Here is a 15,731-nt window from a genome sequence, read left to right on the forward strand (position 1 = left end):
GTTCAATGTTGTTTAAATTGATGAAGGATGTTGAGGCTGCCTGATCCTGTCAATGGTTTTAAATCACTGATGAAGGATGTTGAGGCTGATTCCCTGATCTGTCAATGGTTTTAAATCACTGATGAAGGATGTTGAGGCTGATTCCCTGACCTGTCAATGGTTTTAAATCACTGATGAAGGATGTTGAGGCTGATTCCCTGACCTGTCAATGGTTTTAAATCACTGATGAAGGATGTTGAGGCTGATTCCCTGACCTGTCAATGGTTTTAAATCACTGATGAAGGATGTTGAGGCTGTATATTCCCTGATCTGTCAATGTCTAGTTTTAAATCACTGATGAAGGATGTTGAGGCTGATTCCCTGACCTGTCAATGGTTTTAAATCACTGATGAAGGATGTTGAGGCTGATTCTAGTTTATAACCTGACCCTGTCAATGTCTTTAAATCACTGAGTTGAAGGATGTTGAGGCTGATTCCCTGACCTGTCAATGGTTTTAAATCACTGATGAAGGATGTTGAGGCTGATTACCCTGACCTGTCAATGTTTTTAATTAGTTGTTTTCTGATTTTGTTAACATTCTCTGTTTATGAATTCTGTATATTTACTGTCTAGTTTTACTATTTTACCTGTTGTCTGTAATTGTGTATAACAATTCTGTCTGCCTATCTTACTACCTAGTGCCAGTTTAGGCTCTCTGTTTATAAAAGGGAGTTTATAAATCTCAATGAGCCCTTCCTGGTTAAATAACGGTTAAATAAATTAAAAATAACACTACTGTCGAGTATGTAACATTACGGTCTAGTATTTAACATTACCGTCTAGTATTTAACATTACTGTCTAGTTCATAACATTACTGTCTAGTTTATAACATTACTGTCTAGTTCATAACATTACTGTCTAGTTTATAACATTACTGTCTAGTTTATAACATTACTGTCTAGTTTATAACATTACCGTCTAGTTTATAACATTACTGTTTAGTTTATAACATTACTGTCTAGTTTATAACATTACTATAACATTACCATCTAGTATACAACATTGCCATCTAGTTTATAACATTACCGTCTAGTTTATAACATTACTATAACATTACCATCTAGTATATAACATTACCGTCTAGTTTATAACATTACTGTCTAGTTTATAACATTACTGTCTAGTTTATAACATTACTGTCTAGTTTATAACATTACTATAACATTACTATCTAGTATATAACATTACTGTCTAGTTTATAACATTACTGTCTAGTTTATAACATTACCGTCTAGTTTATAACATTACTGTCTAGTTTATAACATTACTGTCTAGTATATAACATTACTGTCTAGTTTATAACATTACTGTCTAGTTTATAACATTACTGTCTAGTTTATAACATTACTGTCTAGTTTATAACATTACTGTCTAGTTTATAACATTACTGTCTAGTTTATAACATTACTGTCTAGTTTATAACATTACCGTCTAGTTTATAACATTACTGTCTAGTTTATAACATTACCATCTAGTATATAACATTACTGTCTAGTTTATAACATTACTGTCTAGTTTATAACACTACTGTCTAGTTTATAACATTACCGTCTAGTTTATAACATTACTGTCTAGTTTATAACATTACTGTCTAGTTTATAACATTGCCATAACATTACTGTCTAGTTTATAACATTGCCATAACATTACTGTCTAGTTTATAACATTGCCATAACATTACTGTCTAGTTTATAACATTACTGTCTAGTTTATAACATTACTGTCTAGTTTATAACATTACCATAACATTACTGTCTAGTTTATAACATTGTCATAACATTACTGTCTAGTTTATAACATTACTGTCTAGTATTATAACATTACCGTCTAGTATTTAACATTACTGTCTAGTATTTAACATTACTGTCTAGTTTATAACATTACTGTCTAGTATATAACATTACTGTCTAGTTTATAACATTACTGTCTAGTTTATAACATTACTGTCTAGTTTATAACATTACTGTCTAGTTTATAACATTACTGTCTAGTTTATAACATTACTGTCTAGTTTATAACATTACTGTCTAGTTTATAACATTACTGTCTAGTATATAATATTACCATCTAGTTTATAACATTACTGTCTAGTTTATGACATTACTGTCTAATTTATAACATAACTGTCTAGTTTATAACATTACTGTCTAGTATTTACCATTACCATAACTGTTATAGTAATGTTATATACTAGGCGGTAATGTTAAACATAGTAAGTATGAAGGGTATGTATGAATATTAAGAAAGAAATCACAAGACGTACCGTCATGACAGTCACAAGTCGACTACTGCGCTCACCAAATTCCCTGCAGCACAGATAGGCCAAGCGATGTAGTGTGATCACCTGCAGCCAATGATGGCCAAGCGGGGCGTGTCATCACGAATCATATGAGTCCGATGTGTGTCTTGACCTCCGCCGAATCCCCTGGGCTTCGATCGAACCCAGGTTAAGAACCACTGCCATAACATTACTGTCTGGTATATAATATTACCATCTAGTTTTTAACATTACTGTCTGGTTTATAACATTACTTCTCATTATCAACCTACCGAATTGACCCTCAGTATGTAAGTTTAGATCCATTTGGCGAGAGATTTTCATGGGAATATTCTAAAATCTGCATATAGAAAATATGTGCATTATCCCACCAGTGGTATATCCACAAACCTGACTTGTTGCAGATAAAAGTCAGTGTGTGATGACATTGTGCACACAAAACATAGTTTTTTTTCCATGTAAGTTTTCATTTACAGAATTAAATTACTTCCTTGTTCAGGTGGCAGAACGACAGGTTTTTCACTTTGTCAGCTTGGGGATTTGATCTTGCAACTTTTCGATTACTGGTCCAACGCTCTAACCACTAGCCTACCTGCCGCCTCTATGCTCTAACCACTAGGCTACCTGCCGCCTCTATGCTCTAACCACTAGGCTACCTGCCGCCTCTACACTCTAACCACTAGGCTACCTGCCGCCTCTACGCTCTAACCACTAGGCTACCTGCCGCCTCTAACCACTAGGCTACCTGCCTAACCACTAGGCTACCTGCCGCCTCTACACTCTAACCACTAGGCTACCTGCCGCCTCTACGCTCTAACCACTAGGCTACCTGCCGCCTCTACGCTCTAACCACTAGGCTACCTGCCGCCTCTACGCTCTAACCACTAGGCTACCTGCCGCCTGCCTACGCTCTAACCACTAGGCTACCTGCCGCCTCTACGCTCTAACCACTAGGCTACCTGTCGCCTCTACGCTCTAACCACTAGGCTACCTGCCGCCTCTACGCTCTAACCCTAGGCTACGCTCTAACCACTAGGCTACCTGCCACCTCTACGTTCTAACCACTAGGCTACCTGCCGCCTCTACGCTCTAACCACTAGGCTACCTGCCACCTCTACGCTCTAACCACTAGGCTACCTGCCGCCTAACCACTACGCTCTAACCACTAGGCTACCTGCCGCCTCTACGCTCTAACCACTAGGCTACCTGCCACCTCTACGCTCTAACCACTAGGCTACCTGCCGCCTCTACGCTCTAACCACTAGGCTACCTGCCGCCTCTACGCTCTAACCACTAGGCTACCTGCCAACCTTTACGCTCTAACCACTAGGCTACCTGCCGCCTCTACGCTCTAACCACTAGGCTACCTGCCGCCTCTAAGCTCTAACCACTAGGCTACCTGCCACCTCTACGCTCTAACCACTAGGCTACGCTCTAACCACTAGGCTACCTGCCACCTCTACGCTCTAACCACTAGGCTACCTGCCGCCTCTACGCTCTAACCACTAGGCTACCTGCCGCCTCTACGCTCTAACCACTAGGCTACCTGCCGCCTCTACACTCTAACCACTAGGCTACCTGCCGCCTCTACTCTCTAACCACTAGGCTACCTGCCGCCTCTACACTCTAACCACTAGGCTACCCTGCCGCCTCTACACTCTAACCACTAGGCTACCCTGCCACCTCTAACCACTAGGCTACCTGCCGCCTCTACGCTCTAACCACTAGGCTACCTGCCGCCTCTACGCTCTAACCACTAGGCTACCTGCCACCTCTACGCTCTAACCACTAGGCTACCTGCCGCCTCTACGCTCTAACCACTAGGCTACCTGCCGCCTCTACGCTCTAACCACTAGGCTACCTGCCACCTCTACGCTCTAACCACTAGGCTACCCTGCCGCCTCTACGCTCTAACCACTAGGCTACCTGCCGCACATGCCCTGGTCTTGGCATGTGCGTTCTAGCTATTTAGATACAGTGCGGTTATCTAGTCTTATACAACCAGTCTACATGATGAGATCAGCAAGAATATTTTTATTTGGTAAAACGGCAGTCAAGCATCGATCATCATGTCATCAGAATATGACCCTGGATGTTTATTGGAACGGAGCAGCAAGATCACTGTACACTTTCACCACCCTGGGAAATTCATCAGAAACTTTTTTTTCGTCATCGGTAGCCTATTAATTAAACTGCTTTCCAGAGTCATCGCTTGACTCCATTTGTGTGTGTTCGTGCACGTGCGTGTGTTCGTGTGTGTGGTTGTGCGTGTTTGTGTGTGTGTGTGTGCCTGTGTGTGTGTGTGGTTATGTGTGTGGGTGTGTGTGTGTGTGGGTGTGTGCATGTGAGTGTGCTTGTGTGTGGTTGTGCGTGTGTGTGTGGGTTTGTGTGTGTGCATGTGGGTGTGCTTGTGTGCGGTTGTGCTTGTGTGTGGTTGTGCGTGTGGGTATTGTGTGTGTGTGTGTGTGTGTGTGTGTGTGTGTGTGTGTGTGTGTGTGTGTGTGTGTGTGTGTGTGTGTGTGTGTGTGTGTGTGTGTGTGTGTGTGTGTGTGTGGGTGTGTTTGTGTGTGGTTGTGCTTGTGTGTGGTTGTGCGTGTTTGTGTGTGTGCCTGTTTGCGTGTGTGTGTGTGTGTGGTGTGTGTGTGTGTGTGTGTGTGTGTGTGTGTGTGTGTGTGTGTGTGTGTGTGTGTGTGTGTGTGTGTGTGTGTGGGTGGGTGGGTTTGCGTGTGTGCGTGTGTGCATGTGGTGTGTGTGTGTGTGTGTGTGTGCGTGTGTGTGGTTGTGCGTGTTTGCGTGTGTGTGGTTGTGCGTGTGTGTGGTTGTGCGTGTGCCTGTTTGCGTGTGCCTGTTTGAGTGTGCCTGTTTGCGTGTGCCTGTTTGCGTGTGCCTGTTTGCGTGTGCCTGTTTGCGTGTGCCTGTTTGCGTGTGCCTGTTTGCGTGTGCCTGTTTGCGTGTGCCTGTTTGCGTGTGCCTGTTTGAGTGTGCCTGTTTGCGTGTGCCTGTTTGCGTGTGCCTGTTTGCGTGTGCCTGTTTGCGTGTGCCTGTTTGCGTGTGCCTGTTTGTGGTGTGCCTGTTTGCGTGTGCCTGTTTGCGTGTGCCTGTTTGCGTGTGCCTGTTTGCGTGTGCCTGTTTGCGTGTGCCTGTTTGCGTGTGCCTGTTTGCGTGTGCCTGTTTGCGTGTGCCTGTTTGCGTGTGCCTGTTTGCGTGTGCCTGTTTGCGTGTGCCTGTTTGCGTGTGCCTGTTTGCGTGTGCCTGTTTGCGTGTGCCTGTGAGTTCCATTAACTCAGGCATGAACACACATTAATACCTCAATGTAACACAACAGATGTTTAATGTAAAGTGTGGAGGGGAAAATGATCTGCCAGACCCACCGCCAGAGAGTCACTTCTACTATTATCGTGGCTGTGTCAGTTCTCTGTTAGCAAATGACAGTTCGTCAATGAAAGTCAGAAGGCAAATATAAGGTTTCCATATTCTCCAATAATATTGTGGTCGCTGTGTAGCATGATATGTTGTCATATAGTACATACTGTATCATATATACTGTGTAAATTCATCCGGTGTAGATACTTCTGAATTCCATCTGGATTACTGTCACAGTGCTATTTGTGTTGTTAGTTGAAATAACAAGAAATCGTGAAATGTCAGAAAAAATGTCTTGCTGTTAGTAGGGGAGTAATATATAGTAGTAGTGGAGTAATATATAGTAGTAGGGGAGTAATATATAGTAGTAGGGGAGTAATATATAGTAGTAGGGGAGTAATAAATAGTAGTCGTGGAGTAATATATAGTAGTAGGGGAGTAATATATAGTAGTAGGGGAGTAATATATAGTAGTAGGGGAGTAATATATAGTAGTAGGGGAGTAATATATAGTAGTAGTGGAGTAATATATAGTAGTAGGGGAGTAATATATAGTAGTAGTGGAGTAATATATAGTAGTAGTGGAGTAATATATAGTAGTAGTGGAGTAATATATAGTAGTAGGGGAGTAATATATAGTAGTAGTGGAGTAATATATAGTAGTAGTGGAGTAATATATAGTAGTAGGGGAGTAATATATAGTAGTAGGGGAGTAATATATAGTAGTAGGGGAGTAATATATAGTAGTAGTGGAGTAATATATAGTAGTAGTGGAGTAATATATAGTAGTAGTGGAGTAATATATAGTAGTAGTGGAGTAATATATAGTAGTAGGGGAGTAATATATAGTAGTAGTGGAGTAATATATAGTAGTAGTGGAGTAATATATAGTAATAGTGGAGCAATAGTGGAGTAATAGTGGCATAATAGTGGAGTAATATGGTAGTAGCGGAGTACTCGTGGAGTAATAGTGGAGTAATAGTGGAGTAATATATAGCAGCAGTGTGGTAGTATATGGTAATTTATAGTAATTTATAGTAGTACTGGAGTAATAGTGGAGTAATATATGGCAATAGATAGTAGTAGTGGAGTAATATATAGTAGTCGTGGAGTAATATATAGTAGTTGTGGAGCAATAGTGAAGTAATATATAGCAATAGTGAAGTAATATATAGTAGTGGAGTAATATATAATAGTAGTGGAGTAATACAGTTTTAGTGGAGTAATATATAGTCATAGTGGAGTAGCGGAGAAGTAATAGTGGAGTAATAGTGGAGTAATATATAGCAGCAGTGGAGTAGTATATGGTAATTTATAGTAATTTATAGTAGTACTGGAGTAATAGTGGAGTTACAAAGTCATAGTGTATAAATAGTGGAGTAATATATAGTAGTAGCGGAGTGATATAGTGATGGAGTAGTGATAGTGGTATAGTGATAGAGTAGTGATGGAGTAGTGATATAATTGTTATATAGTGATAGAGTAGTGGTAGAGTAATGATATGGTGATATTGTGATAGTGTAGGAGTAGAAAAGTGATATAGTGATGGAGTAGTGATAGAGAGGTGATATAGTGATGGAGTAGTGATAGAGAGGTGGTATAGTGATCGAGTAGTGATAGATGAGTGATATAGTGATGGAGTAGTGATGGAGAGATTAGTGATATAGTGATGGAGTATAGTGATGGAGTAGTGATAGAGAGGTGGTATAGTGATCGAGTAGTGATAGAGTAATGATATCGTGATTGTGTAGGAGTAGAGAACTGATATAGTGATGGAGTAGTGATAGAGAAGTGATATAGTGATGGAGTAGTGATAGAGAAGTGATATAGTGATGGACTAGTGATAGTGGTATAGTGATAGTGTAGTGGTAGAGTAATGATATGGTGATATTGTGATAGTGTAGGAGTAGAAAAGTGATATAGTGATTGAGTAGTAATAGAGTAGTGATGGAGTAGTGATATAATTGTTATATAGTGATAGAGTAGTGATAGAGTAATGATATGGTGATATTGTGATAGAGTAGTACTAGAGAAGTGATACAGAGCTAGAGTAGTGACAGAGTATTGATAGAGTAGTAAAAGTGTAGTGATAGAGTAGTGATGGAGCACTTACAGAATAGTGATAAAGTGATATATTGATGGAGTTTTTAATAGAGTAGTGGTAGAGAAGTGATATAGTGATTGAGTTGTGATAGAGTTGCAATATAGTAGTAATTTGGGGTAACAGTGGAGAAATATACAGCAATAGTTTAGTAGTAGTGTAGAAATAGTGCTGTAATAGTGGCGTAATTACAGTAATAGTATAGTATTGGTGGAGTAATGTAGTACTATTGGAGGAATGTAGCAATAGTGGAGGTATAGTATAGTAATGTAGTAATAGTGAATGAATTATAGAGTGATGTAGTAACAGTGGAGTAATAGTGAAGTAATCAGGGAGCAATGTAGTAATAGTGGAGTAACAGCAAAGTAATTATGGAGTAATGTAGTAATAGTGGAGTAATAGCAAAGTAGATATGGAGTAATGTAGTAATAGTGGAGTACTAGTGGAGTAATTATGGAGTGGTGTAGTAATGTAAATGTAGCAGGGGAGTAATAGTGAAGCAATATTGTGGCAATGTGGTAATAGTGGAGTAATAGTGAAGTAATTATGGAGTAATTTAGTAATAGTGGAGTAATGGTGAAGTAATTATGGAGTAATGTAGTAATAGTGGAGTAATAATGAAGTAGATATGGAGTAATGTGGTAATAGTGGGGTAATGGGAAAGTAGTTATGGAGTAATGCAGTAATAGTGGAGTAAAAGTGAAGTACGTATGGAGTAATGTAGTAATAGTGAAGTAAATATGGAGTAATGTGGTAATAGTGGAGTAATAGTGAAGTAAATATTGAGTGAAGTAGTTATGGAGTAATGCAGTAATAGTGAAGTACTTATGGAGTAATATAGTAATAGCGGAGTAATAGCAAAGTAAATATGGAGTAATGTGGCAATAGTGGAGTAATAGCGGAGCAATGTTGTAATAGCGGAGTAATAGTGGAGGTATAGTGGAGTATGTAGAAATGGTGGAGTAATTATGGAGTAATGCAGTATTAGTGGAGTAATAGTGGAGGTATAGTGGAGTAATGTAGAAATGGTGGAGTAATTATGGAGTAATGCAGTATTTGTGGAGTAATAGTGGAGGTATAACGGAGTAATGTAGTAATGGTGGAGTAATAGTGGAGGTATAGTGGAGTAATGTAGTAATGGTGGAGTAATAGTGGAGGTATAGTGGAGTAATGCAGTATTGGTGGAGTAATAGTGGAGGTATAGTGGAGTAATGTAGTAATGGGTGGAGTAATGCAGTATTCATGGAGTAATAGTGGAGGTATAGTGGAGTAATGTAGTAATGGTGGAGTAATAGTGGAGGTAGAGTGGAGTAATGTAGTAATGGTGGAGTAATGCAGTATTCGTGGAGTAATAGTGGAGGTATAGTGGAGTAATGTAGTAATGGGTGGAGTAATAGTGGAGGTATAGTGGAGTAATGCAGTATTCGTGGAGTAATAGTGGGGGGTATAGTGGAGTAATGTAGTAATGGTGGAGGTATAGTGGAGTAATGCAGTATTAGTGGAGTAATAGTGGAGGTATAGTGGAGTAATGTAGTAATGGTGGAGTAATGCAGTATTCGTGGAGTAATAGTGGAGGTATAGTGGAGTAATGTAGTAATGGTGGAGTAATAGTGGAGGTATAGTGGAGTAATGCAGTATTCGTGGAGTAATAGTGGGGGTATAGTGGAATAATGTAGTAATGGTGGAGGTATAGTGGAGTAATGCAGTATTAGTGGAGTAATGCAGTATTAGTGGAGTAATAGTGGATGTATAGTGGAGTAATGCAGTATTAGTGGAGTAATGCAGTATTAATGGAGTAATAGTGGATGTATAGTGGAGTAATGGGGTAATGGTGGAGTAATAGTGGAGGTATAGTGGAGTAAATGCAGTATTAGTGGAGTAATGCAGTATTAGTGGAGTAATAGTGGATGTATAGTGGAGTAATGGGGTAATGGTGGAGTAATAGTGGAGGTATAGTGGAGTTATGCAGTATTAGTGGAGTAATGCAGTATTAGTGGAGTAATGCAGTATTAGTGGAGTAATAGTGGATGTATAGTGGAGTAATGGGGTAATGGTGGAGTAATAGTGGATGTATAGTGGAGTAATGGGGTAATGGTGGAGGTATAGTGGATGTATAGTGGAGTAATGGGGTAATGGTGGAGGTATAGTGGATGTATAGTGGAGTAATGGGGTAATGGTGGAGTAATGGCAATCTGGCAGCTTTGACTTATTAAAAGGGTGAATATTCAATTTGCCAAGATATGATCTTCTTCTGCCAAAGAGCAATATTAATAGGGCTGGGGATATACAATCTGATCATATAAATGAATGAGGAGGAGTCCCCAGAGGAGAGGAGGTAGGGCAGGCAGAGCTCCTCGGTAGCAGCAAACATCTGTAGCATAAATTACATCAGAGCTGTGGTATCATGTCCACCTTTCGTGAAAACAAGAAGTATATTTTGATGTCTCCCAAATGGCACCCTATTCCCTATATAACACACTACTTTTGACCAGAGCCCTACTAGGTAGTGCTCTATAAAGGAGTGGATGCAGGAATTTGGGATGCAGCCTCATAGGACATCAGAATAAACTGATTCCAACTGATGTATGTCCCTCTAAACCAGGGTTCATTTAAAACCACTGCTGTGGATTCCAAACAGTCTTTTCTTATATATATATATATATATATATATATGTGTATTTTTTTTAACCACATTTGTATTTGTTTTGTCTTGTTGAGTCTTGAACAGAGTCAGGAAGAAATACACAGAGTAGAAGTAGTAATACATTCAGTAGAAACAGGAAAATAAATAGGGGGTCCCCCCCCCTTCTAAAACCCGACTTGTGGTTTTATCTAAATTAGCCTTGGATGGAGATAAGGGCTTGGACTTGTGGTTTTACTTTAATTATCCGTACTGGCCAATGATTATAATAGCGATTGTGATCCAACGATAAATTCATGTGCCCCAGGGCCGAGAGGATGGAAGTTCAACATGTAGCTCGATGTAGGAGGATCATTTTAACCAGCTAGCTCAGCATTGCCCACGAAAGGAAGTTAGTCTAGCGAGCAAGCAGTTCAGTAAGGTAGCCTTGGACAAAAAAATAAAAATGGTTTATTGTATGACAGTCATAGACCATTTCATCAACATGAAAGAGGATGATGGTGTTTCTCTGGAAGTAGGAAGTAGGGTGAGTCAATATGTATTTTCTACTGTCTTTTCTACCACACACACACACACACACACACACACACACACACACACACACACACACACACACACACACACACACACACACACACACACACACACACACACACACACACACACACCAGTCCCATGGACACCACGCCTTCATCCGTGGTGGCTTCCCATTCAAGATCGGATCCAGAGGTACCTGCGTCTTCGTCCTCTGTTCTGTCTCCCTCTCCGGTGGCTTCTACCTCGGGTTCAGATCCTCGCAGCTCCCACCGTCTCATCAGACGTTGAGGCTGCCTGAGAGACCGGCCCATTCAACATCACGAGCTGTCATCGTAGGCAGCTCTATGGTGAGAAACATCTCGGTTCCCAAGGCAAAAAACCTGTGCTACCCAGCAGCACGAGTACAGGACATAACAAGGCTGCTTCCGACTGTTCTACCACAGATGCCGGGAGCTGACACTGTCGTAGTCCATGTGGGGTCAAACTACATCAGGAGGGCTTCCTCGGAACATTTGAAAATGGATTTTAAAGAACTGATTTTAGCATTAAAAGAGTCCAAAAACAGGCAATAATTTCAGGTCCAGTACCATCGTTGGGCCGCGGGTGTGAAAGATTCAGCAGACTGCTGGCATTACACATCTGGCTAAAAGACTGTAGCTCTGCTGGAGTCATTTTCATTGATGACTTTGACACCTTCTGGAAACAGAAGATACTGTACAGGAATGACGGAGTCCATCCAAATCATCTTGGCTCCTGGACTCTGTCCACGCATTTCAAGGCTGCGTTGAAACAATGACTGGTAAATGATCCAAGACCTGCTCAGTTAATCCCTACCATTGTGACATTGAGTCGTCATAATGCTGCATCAAATGTACATGATCTTAGGGGCATTGGCAAACACAGTGTAAGTAATTTAATTTATGTACTCCTAATTGCACCACATACATCTGTTTATCCTACAGCTATTGTAAGCAGTAATCATGAGCTTATAAACCAGTTACACTGTTAGCACTGAGCCGGTGTGCAATAGTAGGAAGACCACTTTATGCAGCTCACCCTGCACTATCAGATCCAATGTAAATAACATGAACAAATCTACCTCTGATAAGCTTCCCAGTAAAGCATTCAAAACAATCAAGCAACCGAGAAAAGTGCTTAAAATAGACCATATTAACATATGTAGCCTAAGAAACAACGTCCATGAAGTCAATAACTTGCTTGTAACAGATGACATTTACTGTATATTCTGACTATCTCTGAAACTCACTTAGATGATACCTTTGATGGTACAGTGGTAGCAATACATGGTTATAACACCTACAGAAAAGACAGAAATGCCAATGGAGGCGGTGTTGCTGTCTATATTCAGAACCACATTCCTGTAAAGCTTACAGACGATCTAATTTTAAATCCTGTTGAAGTAATATGTCTGCAGGTTCATCTGCCTCACCTCAAGCCCATTCTGGTGGGAAGCTGCTATAAACCACCAAGTGCTAACAGTCAGTATCTGGATAATGTTAAATACTGTTGAAGTAATATGGCTACAGGTTCATCCGCCTCACCTAAAGCCCATTCTGGTGGGAAGTTGCTATAGATCACCAAGTGCTAACAGTCAGTATCTGGATAATATTTGTGAAATGCTTGATGTATGTGATATCAACAGAGAAGTATATTTTCTGGGTGATTTAAATATTGACTGGCTCTCATCAAGCTGCCCACTCAGAAAAAAAAATTGAACTGTTATCAGTACCTGCAACCTGGATCAAGTTGTCAGTCAACCTACCAGGGTATTTACAAACAGCACAGCAATTAAATCATCAACATTTATTGATCACATCTTTACTAACGCTGCAGAAATGTGCTTTAAAGCATTATCCAAATCCATAGGATGCAGTGATAGCCATATCTAGGAAAACCAGAGTTCGAAAAGCTGGGCCTAATATAGTGTATAAGAGGTTATACAATAACTTTTGTAGGGATTGTTGATGATGTAAAGAATGTTTGCTGGTCTGTGGTGTGTAATGAGGATAAACCAGACGCTGCTGGTCTGTGGTGTGTAATGAGGAGAAACCAGACGCTGCTGGTCTGTGGTGTGTAATGAGGAGAAACCAGACGCTGCTGGTCTGTGGTGTGTAATGAGGAGAAACCAGACGCTGCTGGTCTGTGGTGTGTAATGAGGAGAAACCAGACGCTGCTGGTCTGTGGTGTGTAATGAGGAGAAACCAGACACTGCTGGTCTGTGGTGTGTAATGAGGAGAAACCAGACGCTGCTAGTCTGTGGTGTGTAATGAGGAGAAACCAGACGCTGCTGGTCTGTGGTGTGTAATGAGGAGAAACCAGACGCTGCTAGTCTGTGGTGTGTAATGAGGAGAAACCAGACGCTGCTGGTCTGTGGTGTGTAATGAGGAGAAACCAGACACTGCTGGTCTGTGGTGTGTAATGAGGAGAAACCAGACGCTGCTGGTCTGTGGTGTGTAATGAGGAGAAACCAGATGCTGCTGATCTGTGGTGTGTAATGAGGAGAAACCAGACGCTGCTAGTCTGTGGTGTGTAATGAGGAGAAACCAGATGCTGCTGGTCTGTGGTGTGTAATGAGGAGAAACCAGACGCTGCTGGTCTGTGGTGTGTAATGAGGAGAAACCAGACGCTGCTGGTCTGTGGTGTGTAATGAGGAGAAACCAGACGCTGCAATTGAAACATTTATGAAACGACTTATTCCAGTTACTAATAAGACTGCACCCAATAAGAAAATGACTGTAAAAACTGTTAAATCCCCTTGGATTGATGAGGAATTAAAAAAATGTATGCAAAATTATGCAAAAGGTATGGCAATTAAGTCTGGAAGTCCAACTGATTGGCAAACGTAGTGCAAATTAAGAAATCATGTGACTAAACTGAATAAAAATAAAAAACTACACTATGAAACAAAGATAAATTATATAAAGAATGATAGTAAAAAGATTTTGCGCACCTTAAATTAAATTCTGGGAAATAAAGCCAACTCGACTCCTCATTCATTGAATCAGATGGCTCATTCATCACAAAGCCCACTGATATTTCAACTCCTATTTGCTACATGTTCAATTTAAGCCTACTAGAAAGTCTGTAAAGCCCTCTTTACTGGCTCAAATAGCCAACCATTCAGCCTGTTACCAACACTTAGTAAACTTCTGGGAAAATTTGTGTTTGACCAGATTCAATGCTATTTCACAGTAAACAAATTGACAACAGAATTTCAGCACACTTATAGGGAAGGACATTCAACAAGAACAGCACTTACACACATGACTGATGCTTGGCCAAGAGAAATTGATGATAAAATGATTGTAGGGGCTGTTTTGTTAGACTTCAGTACAGCTTTTGATATTATTGATCAGAGTATGCTGCTGGAAAAACAGATGTGTTCTGGCTTTACACCCCCTGCTATATTGTGGATAAAGAATTACCTGCCTGTTACCTGACACAGAGGGTATTCTTTAATGGAAACCTATCAAATATAATCCAGTTAGAATCAGGAATTCCCCAGGGTAGCTGTTTAGGCCCCTTGCTTTTTACATTTTTTACTAATGACATGCCACCGACATTAAGTAAAGCCAGAGTTTCTATGTATGCGGATGACTCAACACTATATACACGTCAGCTACTACAGCGACTGAAATGACTGCAACACTCAACAAAGAGCTGCAGTTAGTTTCAGAGTGGATGGCAAGGAATTAGTTAGCCCTAAATATTTCTAAAACCAAGAGCATTGTATTTGGATGTCATGTCCACCTTTCGTGAAAACAAGAAGTATATTTTGATGTCTCCCAAATGGCACCCTATTCCCTATATAACACACTACTTTTGACTACTTTTACCCAAGAGCATTGTATTTGGAACAAAACACTCACTAAACCCTAAACCTCAACTAAAATCGTGTAATAAATAATGTGTAAATTGAACAAGTGGAGGTGACATAACTGCTTGAAGTAACACTAGATCGTAAACTGTCATGGGTCAAAACACATTGGTACAACAGTAACTAAGATGGGGAGAAGTCTGTCTGTATTAAAGCGATGCTCTGCCTTGTTAACAACACTACCAACAAGGCAGGTCCTACAGGCTCTAGTTTCTACCTTCTTAACAACACTACCAACAAGGCAGGTCCTACAGGCCCTACTTTTGTCGCACCTTGACTACTGTCCAGTCTTGTGGTCAGGTGCCACGAAAACTTGGGGGAAATTGCAATTGGCTCAGAACAGGGCAGCATGGCTGGCCCTTGGATGTACACAGAGAGCTAATTCTAATAATATGCATGTCAATCTCTCCTGGCTGAAAGTGGAGGAGAGATTGACTTCATCACTACTTTGTTGGGGCGGCAGCGTAGCCTAGTGGTTAGAGCGTTGGACTAGTAACCGGAAGGTTGCGAGTTCAAACCCCGAGCTGACAAGGTACAAATCTGTCGTTCTGCCCTTGAACAGGCAGTTAACCCACTTAACTGACTTGCCTGGTTAAATAAAATAAAGGTAAAGAATGCACCGAGCTGTCTGTCTAAACTACTAGCACACAGCTTGGACACACATGCATACCCCACAAGACATGACACAAGAGGTCTCTTCACAGTCCCCAAGTCCAGAACAGACTATGGGAGGCACAGAGTACTACATAGAACCATGACTACATGGAACTCTATTCCCCAGTACTACATAGAGCCATGACAACATGGAACTCTATTCCACAGTACTACATAGAGCCATGACAACATGGAACTCTATTCCCCAGTACTACATAG

General features: G+C 40.7%; 1 long non-coding RNA gene across 6 annotated transcripts; it reads right to left on the reverse strand.

Moving 5' to 3' along the window:
- Window positions 1–3,090: 3,090 nt before the first annotated feature.
- LOC127913730 (uncharacterized) lies at window positions 3,091–4,246 on the reverse strand. Of its 6 annotated transcripts, XR_008086598.1 has the most exons (6): window positions 4,092–4,246; window positions 4,003–4,059; window positions 3,777–3,847; window positions 3,533–3,596; window positions 3,247–3,317; window positions 3,102–3,212 (listed from the first exon to the last, which is right to left on the reverse strand). It is a non-coding gene; the product is annotated as an uncharacterized LOC127913730 (long non-coding RNA). The 6 variants fall into 6 exon arrangements; XR_008086597.1 differs by lacking the exon at window positions 4,003–4,059 and having other exon boundaries at window positions 3,091–3,212; window positions 3,777–3,872; XR_008086593.1 differs by having other exon boundaries at window positions 4,003–4,246.
- Between the last annotated feature and the right edge of the window lie 11,485 nt (window positions 4,247–15,731).

Source organism: Oncorhynchus keta, chromosome 30 (assembly GCF_023373465.1).
Source record: "Oncorhynchus keta strain PuntledgeMale-10-30-2019 chromosome 30, Oket_V2, whole genome shotgun sequence".
In the NCBI taxonomy this organism is placed as follows: domain Eukaryota; kingdom Metazoa; phylum Chordata; class Actinopteri; order Salmoniformes; family Salmonidae; genus Oncorhynchus; species Oncorhynchus keta.